The sequence below is a fragment of the Gymnoscopelus braueri genome, assembly GCF_963280865.1.
Source record: "Gymnoscopelus braueri genome assembly, chromosome: 13".
NCBI classification, from domain to species: Eukaryota; Metazoa; Chordata; class Actinopteri; order Myctophiformes; family Myctophidae; genus Gymnoscopelus; species Gymnoscopelus braueri.
The window spans coordinates 45,260,638-45,268,137 of NC_137615.1; the positions used below are offsets into that span (position 1 = coordinate 45,260,638).

Below are 7,500 nucleotides of genomic sequence, written 5' to 3' on the forward strand. Positions count from 1 at the left end.
TAAAACTACAGCTCTCTAGGTCGTCCTCAGACGAGCCCTCCATCGGAGCTTCCAGCTACCTGTACATTATAAACACATATCATAAGCATTCTTTTTAGAAGCCAAGTGCTGGCACCCACCACAGCTACGTTAAAATCCCATCTATCGAGCCATTTATAAGAAGCCAATGCTCCTCTGCTCATCATGACAGCGGATGGCAGTGTAGCTAAATGTACTGGAAGCCACTCATCGGTGCTGGGAACAAAACAAGGCAATTCAGCTTCTTTCTTTTTTGTTGCTGCATTTGCTATTATTGTTACAGTCCAATACATTGTCTTTTGTTCAAATGACAGTGTAGCCACAATGTAACCAGGTGGGAAAAGTTCTCTACAATTTATTTTGATAAAATAGCCTCTTCTTTCGCACCTTATGAGGATGAAACAACTCAGTTAGGAACCCTTGCAAAAAACTCTTGTGAAATGTATGAATTTCACAACTATACTGGCAAGAGATTTTAGGAAGGAAGCCGCGGACCACATAAAAGGTGCCCTTTGTACCTCAATTGGCCCCAGGCCAGACTTTGGACACATATCTGGGGTATAAACCAACCGCTATGGAGTGGGGTTTAAAGGGGTATTTCACTTTCAAAAAAACTTTTGGTCATTTTATCATCTACTCAGGCCTTTGTGAACCCCCCAGACAGTTTATAAGTCGCTTGATTCAGTATTTAGATATTTGATATTCATTTTAACAGACACGCCCCCTTCCTATACAAACCCATTGTAACTTCAAACTTCATTTTAACCATGTTAGATTCATCAAAAATACCCGTCCTTGGTTCTGGTGACTCACCCTGCCCTCCTGATGCGTGAGGGGGCCGTGTTTTTCCTATAATGTTTTTCATTTATTATTTATTATTTTCTTATTGTATTTTCTTTTTTTCATTTTCCAAAAAAAATATTTAAAATAAATGAAAAAAGTAATTGAAAAAACACGGCCCCCTCGCGTATTAGGGGGGCGGTATGAGTCACCAGAACCAAGGACGGGTGTTTTTGATGAATCTAACATGGTTAAAATGGAGTTTGAAGTTACAATGGGTTTGTATAGGAAGGGGGCGTGTCTGATTAAATGAATATCAAATATCTAAATACTGAATCAAGCAACTTATAAACTGTCTGGGGGGCTCACAACGGTAGATGATAAAATGACCAAAAGTTTTTTTGAAAGTGAAATATCCCTTTAAAGCAGTGGTTCTCAACCTGTGGGTCTGATGATTTTGGGGGGGTCCCCACGAAGTGACAATCTAGCAGTCTTAGAGCACTGTTTCCCAGACAGTGGGTAGGGACCCATGTTTGGGTCGCAGAGCATTTTTTATGGGTCGCAAGTAAATATCCTCTATTTTGTGTTTCCTACGTTCAAAATATATATTTATATATATATTATTTCAATGTATTTTAAAAAGTTCAAACAGCAAAAACCACAACTTTTCATCAATTAAAACAGTGGTTTTCAATGCAAAAAAACAGCAACTGAGTTACAGCTGTTTTTCTGAAAATCCCATAGTCAGGGCGGGTGGAAGTGACGTTTTTTGGAATGATGTCACATCCACATACTTCTTCTCTCAATGACGATGGATCATCCCAGAGCTGTGTTACGGTGCCTAAAACAGCGTGCCTAGTTTTTTTTATAGAACGCATTTATGCGAGTTGGCGGAGAAGTGCGCTATTTAATAGAACGACTTTATGCGAGTATGGCAGGAAATGAGCTAAGTAAGAAATTGTGAAAACACTTGTTTTATTGTTCTTACTGAAACACAATAAAAACAATTCCAACATGTTTCCAAGTACTTCCATAATTCAATAAAAAAAATTGAAATAGAGAAAACACTCCCAAACTAGTGAAAATAGCAGATCTTCAAGCTCACGACGCGACGCACGAAGCGACGCGTTATGAACTTGTAGATCTGCTAGTTTCACTAGTTCGGGTCCCGGGCAAAATGTCCAAATCTCTCTCTTGGGTCTTGAGCTATAAAGTTTGTGAACCACTGGTCTAGAGAAACCATTCGATTGACTCCCCCCCCCCCCCCCCTCTGTTCTCAGGTAAGCCAGACATGTGCGGGGTGGAGCTGCGGGTGGAGGAGCTGTGGCATCACTACCGCGTGGAGCACGCCATGCGGAGGGCGCCAAGAACATGCTGAGGCTGCTGGGAACGGGCAAGGTCCAGGACAAGAAGGCTATAGCCGAGGTCAGACTCAATGGATGCACAGAGACGCTGTGTGTGTGTGGGTGTGTGTGTGGGTGTGTGTGTGTGAAGCATAGTTATAATATATCTAGAGGGCGGACTGCCCCGCCCCCCTGCTATTAATTTCAATGAAAGTTGCTCTTGTTACACAAAGAAATGAGCAGAACTGGAACATAACATTGAAGCTGAGAAATGGTTAGTCTCCCCTGATTGGATAAAATTGCCTGAAAATGTATTTTCTGTTTACTAAAGATATGGAGAGATGGTGAGACCCCTGTTCCTGTTACTGAACAAGCACTTTATAGCAATGATTACTATCAGAATATAGAGCTTTAACTTTTTAACAAAAACGTTGCGTTTTAACCCAAACTATATATCACTTACTCTAAACTACCTTTAACCCATTCAATCCGGGAACGCATCTCTGTCATTTTAGATTTTAGCTACATATATCGTCTCTGTTACTGTTACTTTTCAGGATTCAAATTCAAAAGTTGCAAAAGTAGCAGATCTACCAGCTTGCAGATCTGTGTAAATCTGCTACTTGTTACTACTTGAGTTACAATTGTTCACTTAATTTTTTTTATATATATTCAAAGATTTGCACACATTTTCATGATTTTTCAAAAATATTGCAGATCTACAAGCACATATAAGCTTTTTTGCTATTTTTGAATAGCCAAAGAAATCTTAAATAAAAATGACACAGATGCGTTCCCGGGTCTTAATGGGTTAAGTAGTTTAAAAGTCTCATTGCTGTGTCTTCTCTCTCCCCCGCCATGCCGTTGCCCCCGTGGTGCATCCTCCAGGCCCAGTGTGGTCTGAGCGAGTCGTCCCAGCGTCTGGACCTCTTGCGGGGCTCGTTGGAGCACCGCCTGGTGGAGCTGCCGGAGGACCACCCCAAGGCCTGCCTCATCAAGGAGGAGCTGGCCCTGGCCTCCTCCTCCTCGCTCTCCTCGCTCCACGGCGCCCCCTACATGCACAACCAGTACAGCACGCTCAGCAAGCCCTCGCCGCTCACTGGTAAAAAAAATAAATAAAACTAATAAGAAAAAAATGACATGTCATTTATTTATGTTTATTTTTTAATTATAATTTTTTTCATTTTCCTAAAACATTATAAGAAATAAATGAAAAAAGTAATTGAAAAAACACGGGTCTCCTCACGCATTAGACCGACCAAATAAATACATAGAGTAAAGTAAAGTACTTCCCCTCTCTCTCCTCCTGTCCTGTGGTGTGTGTGTGTGTGTGTGTGTGTGTGTGTGTGTGTGTGTGTGTGTGTGTGTGTGTGTGTGTGTGTGTGTGTGTGTGTGTGTGTGTGTGTGTGTGTGTGTGTGTGTGTGTGTGTGTGTGTGTGTGTGTGTGTGTGTGTGTGTGTGTGTGTGTGTGTGAGTGTCGTCAGGTACCCTCCAGGTGCGTCTGCTGGGCTGTGTGGGTCTGTTGGAGTCGGTCCCGGGGCGGAGCAGGGGGACCCCCGTGGTGCTGCCCTCCTACAGCGCCGGGGGGGACGGCCGCTCCTCCTTCAAGCTGAGCGGTCTGTACAGCCGCAGCACCAGCAGCATGAGCCTCAGGATCCCCAGCAAGACAGACGAGCTCTCCTGTGAGTCACCACACCATCCCTGAAGCCTCCTTTTATATACCAGTGGTTCTCAACCTGTGGGCCGGGACCCCACAGGGGGGGTGCCCACATGATTTTCATTTTTTTTGGGGAGGGGGTCCCCAGATGATAGGGAACTGGCAATTTAAAGGAGTAGTGCACCCAAAAAATGACTTATTTTCTATCAATTTATTACACACCCCATGAAGCCTTGAATTTATGGAGGTTTTTTTTCTTGGTCGCATTCTTAACCCATGCATACCTCTCTCTCTCTTGAGTCTCCTCTACCGGAGACTCAAAGAGGAGACTCAATTTATTGGCTCAGGAATGCGACAAAAACAAAACAGTAATTGTTTGGGTGAACAACTCCTTTAAGGACTTTTAAGACCAATATAATATTTTATATACCGGTGTGTGTATATATAAAAAAGACCATAAGTGCATCAACAGTAATCAACAAACTATACTATTAAAAACTGGTGAAACATTGGCCAAATTGTCAAATAATGTAAGAAAGAGGCGTTGCGAGGCGTAGTGAGCTTGTAGATCTGCTATTTTCACAATATTTATCTGTGGAACCGAGTCAAACTAAATGTAATGCCTCAACTCCTATAAATCCAAGTGCTTGTCAGGGTGGGGGGTCCCCTGTTCAAATATGATTATTTTGGGGGGTCGCTGCCTAAAAAGCTTGAGAACCACTGATTTATACCAGTGATTCTCTGACCCCTAGTTTGATTATGCATTTAGGCCACGGACCCCCCTTTGATACAGTCTTTGCCGTGAAGAACAGATCTACAAGCTAACAACATGTTAAATGCACTTTCAGCGCCCTCTGTTGGGCAAATTCATGAACAGAGTGACAGACAGACAGACAGACAGACAGACAGAAAATACATCTTCAGGTGGCTTGCCAATTTTATCCAATCAGGAGAGAGTACCCATTTACCAGCTTCAATTTTAACTAATTAACGCCAGAGTAAAACGTTGTCCATAGCCTTCACAACGATCCATCCATACAAGACATATCCGAGTCTCGTAAAACCGATGAAAAAAAGTTATTGGCAGTTGAAAGTAGAAGTAGTTTTTGCCAAAAAGCAAAAGAGAGCAGAGAAAAGGGCATTTTTCCAAATCCATTAGATCCATTGGGTGTGAACGTGGCTGTCTTTTTTGCAGTCACGTGATTTCCTGCTTCACTGGGAGTCAAATGGTGACTCATAGGTTAGTGAAGAGAGCGCCATCTAGCGTAAACACTGAAAACGCCAGTACACGCCAAAACACGTCCTTGGCGGTGTGAGCTTTGGATTGACACACGTCAAAACACGTCATTGGCAGTCAATGAGTTAAGAGCTGGAGAGACAGGGGGGGACCCCTGTTACTGAACAAACACTCAGATGTACAAGCTCACAACGTGTCGCATCATGTGTGTGTGTGTGTGTGTGTGTGTGTGTGTGTGTGTGTGTGTGTGTGTGTGTGTGTGTGTGTGTGTGTGTGTGTGTGTGTGTGCGCGTGTGCGTGCGTGCGCGTGCGTGTGTGTGTGTGTGTGTGTGTGTGTGTGTCCAGCGGAGGTGTGTGCGGTGCTAAAGCTAGAGAACACGGTGGTGGGACAGACGGCGTGGAAGACAGTAGGACAACAGGCGTGGGACCACACCTTCACCGTGGAGCTGGAGAGAGTGAGACCAACACCCACTACACCCCACTATACCCTCACTGTTAATGTCACTCTGAGAGTGTACACGTTGTACACTCTCAGAGTAGGTAGACCATACATGGGCAACTGGCGGCCTGGGGGCCACATGCGGCCCCCACCTTCACTTAATGCGGCCTGCAGGTTCATATCGGAACAATGATATGTTATTGATTTACATGCAAACATTTATTTATTCCAAACATGCAAACATGACCCGCTTTAATTACTTCAGTCTATATTAGTAGCTTAACTGATTCACTGCCAATCACGTAGATCTACGCGAACCTATTTATATTTTTTATATATATATATATTTTTCAATTTGACCCAAAGACCAAGGAGATATGATTTTTTAAGATCTAGACTCCTATCCACTTCCTTGTTAACTTAAAACTCAAAAATTATGTATCTCGGCTCCTGAGTACTTTTTTTTTTTCAATGAAAAATCTCTGGCACTGGCTAAAAAAATATGAAAATACCTCTAGCAGTTAATGGGTTAATGATTAAAATTCTATTGTCTTTTTTATGTAATTGTATTTAAGTTCATAAAGTTAGCATAAGTATAACTACATGCATTTGAAATGAAATAAAGTGTTACTTTTCAGGATTCTAATTCAAAAAGCAAAAATAGCAGATCTACAAGCTCAAAACGCGTGGCGGTGCGACACGTTTTGAGCTTGTAGATCGGCTATTTTTGCTACTTTTGTGTGACATAGAATGGCGAAGTACGGCATCAATTGAAAAAAGTTTAAATACAGAGATAAGAGGTGTCTGCCCGACAGTATATGCAATGTGGCCCTCTGGAGTGAGTGTGGAAATATAGTGGCCCTCTCCATCAACAAAGTTGCATCATCCCTGAGGTAGACCATCATGTACCGCAGTGCTTCTCAAACTTCTTTTCATGTCAAGGACAGCTAGAAATTATATGTATTTGGCCACGGAGCCCCATCTCAAGAATGTTTTGCGGGGACCCCCAGAAGTAAAGATCAGTGATAAAATTGTTCGCTTTCGCCTGGACTGATGTAGTGGTCCAGGCACCTAGGCTCCAAAGTAGCCTGGCAGCGCGTCACGGGTTCGAGTCCGGTTCCCGACGGCCTTTGCTGCATGTCACTCATCATCTCTCTCCTCATTTCCTGTCAGACTACTATCCTATCAATAAAGGCATAAAAGCCAAAAAATACACCTTAAAAAAAAAGAAAAAAGTTAGCTTTTTTAAAAAATATATTCAAAGATTTGCTCACATTTTCCAGATTTTTTAATAGCAGATCTACAAGCTTACAGCACGGCACCCCACTTTGAGAACCACTGCTGTATATGTAGATGCTGAATAACAGTGGGCCTAGAACAGCAGAACAGCAGATCTACAAGCTCACAACGCGTCGCGATGCAACACGTTGTGAGCTTGTAGATCGTCTAGTTTCGAATAGCCTAGGTATAAAATGGGGGCTGAAGTGGTTAATGTATGTTTTATAATGTAATAATTTATATCTGCAAAGCAACTAGTAACTAAAGTTTTCAAATAACTGTAGTGGATATTATTTGCCTCTGAGATGTAGTGGAGTAGAAGTAAAAGTATAGACATTTGGAAATACTCCAGTAAAGTAAAAGTATCTCAAAATTGTACTTAAGTACTGTACTTGAGTGAATGTACTTACTGTAGTTACTTTACACCACTACTACTGTACAATGTGCATTGGATGTGTTGTGTCTCCCAGTCCAGGGAGATGGAGATGGCGGTGTACTGGAGGGACTGGAGGTCCCTGTGTGCCCTCAAGTACCTCAAACTGGAGGACTTCCTGGACAACCAGAGACACCAGGTCCAGCTGGAGCTGGAACCGCAAGGGCTGCTGCTGGCTGAGGTGACATTAACGCACGCACGCACGGAATACACATTCTGCAGACACACGTGCACACAATACATCACTGTTTCCCAAACATTTGGGTCGTAACCCATTTGTGGGTCACGGACCCATTTTTATAGGTCGCGAGAAAA

General features: G+C 42.8%; 1 protein-coding gene across 4 annotated transcripts in view; it reads left to right on the top strand.

Annotated features, from left to right (window-relative positions):
• Positions 1 to 7,500, top strand: part of LOC308097934 (serine/threonine-protein kinase N2-like) — a 102,396-nt gene that overhangs the window by 77,098 nt on the left and 17,798 nt on the right. The window lies entirely within an intron of this gene.